The sequence below is a fragment of the Oncorhynchus mykiss genome, chromosome 30 (assembly GCF_013265735.2).
Source record: "Oncorhynchus mykiss isolate Arlee chromosome 30, USDA_OmykA_1.1, whole genome shotgun sequence".
In the NCBI taxonomy this organism is placed as follows: domain Eukaryota; kingdom Metazoa; phylum Chordata; class Actinopteri; order Salmoniformes; family Salmonidae; genus Oncorhynchus; species Oncorhynchus mykiss.
Window position 1 is genome coordinate 29,737,406 of NC_050570.1, and position 1,825 is coordinate 29,739,230.

Here is a 1,825-nt window from a genome sequence, read left to right on the forward strand (position 1 = left end):
GTAATGCCACGCATTTATGTGGGGAGGCGAGTGAAGACCTTGCATGCGTCAGAGTGATGCACTGTGGCTCGGCGACCGGTGGGTGGGTGGAAAATACCATTCTGAATGAACGCCCACCCACACACTGTTAGTTCAGTGGGGATAGCGAAGACGAGAAGTCACACACACAGGGATTTCCTAATATGGGTTGTCTACTTCCTAAATTATTACATTATACTGACAGTGAGTATGGGTGATTTACTTCCTAAATATTGAATTCGTACTGACGGGGGATGGGGGGGCAGATAATACATGTTTTGGTCTGTTTTATGTCATGTTATATTTAAACGCCTAAATGCCATTCCTTGTTTGGGATAGATGTGACATGGCAAAACACTAAACTATACTGTACATACATTTTTTTAATGTTATCAGGTATTTGGTATTTTCAAAAACCGAGAGCGCAAAAGAGTTAGGAGGGAGGGGAGAAGGAAGTCAGACACACACATAACTGTCTTTGTGACATGCAAATTTAAGGTTGTCATTTAGTTTTATCGCCAGAGGAAGTGTGATGATAGAGATACTATGCAATATAATAGGATGTGTACATAGTTTCCATTGGAGCTGAGGGGCTGATAAGAGACAAAGCTTCTGCTCCTGCTTATACTGGCTTTATGAGAACAACAGTGTCCGACCGTCACTCAGCCCTCCCTCTGAATGCCTGTGGTAGACTTTAAACTCAGCAATATGTCATCATCATACAACAGTGTAAACTCCTTGCTTACATACATCAACAAGAACAAACTTAAAATTCTAATCTGTTAACTGCTAAATAAACATGGAAATCTAATTGGACGTTAGAATTATGTGTAAAGTCTCCTAAATATGGACATAGCAATTACCCACCTTATCTCATCCTATCACAAACAACGTGAATCAGTCTACACTAGAACTGCTAAACAAAACTCTTAATCTAAAATGTTAGTTCCATGACTTCCGCAGAATCTTAACAAGTTTGTTACAATAATTAGCAATTAAAGATCAGACATGACCATACATTAATCTTTCTTACATGGTATTTTCCAGGCCGTCATTGTAAATAATAACTTTTTCTTAACTGACTTGCCTAGTTAAATAAAGGTAAGATAAAACATATACAAAATCAGTGATGAGGGCATCAACGCTCCACTGGTTGAAATTAAGTATCTCATTGAAATACTACACCTATCCTGTGTCCTCAGATTAATGCAGATGAAGAGAGTTAGATATGCATAGGAAGCATAGTGTAATGTTTTTTTCTGTATATATGACAAAAAATATGCACAATCGTTTGTCTCTACATTAACTAACTTATTCCTCTCAATTGTCATTTTTTTGTTTGACTCGTTATGCCGTTATAATTACTTAAATTTGCTTCCACCATAATGTTTTGTCAGCCATCTTTGCTGAAGAAAGTCACCAGCGATGGATGGCTCGCATCAAATTCGTCATTGAAACCACTCGATATGATTGGTCATATAAAAACCAAGGGACCCAAATGCATAATGAGTGCTCTAACTCTCCATTGCGGTGGTCTGGAGCAATGAAGCCGTGACGGTGGGTACCTCTAAATCCCGCATGGTAAGCTCGCAACTTTTAAAGGAGAAACCACTGTACAAGTGTAAAAATATACATTGCAATTTTGTTAGATTGAACAGCCATTCATGTGCAAAGTATTCACATTCCCATGAGCATAGTTTTCCAACTGTATGTACAATGTCTTTCCCACTCTTTATCTGTCCCCACCCCTCTCCATTGTGTAACAAGCCGTCATATCAGGTTAGTCCACTAGGGACTTTTCATTGTA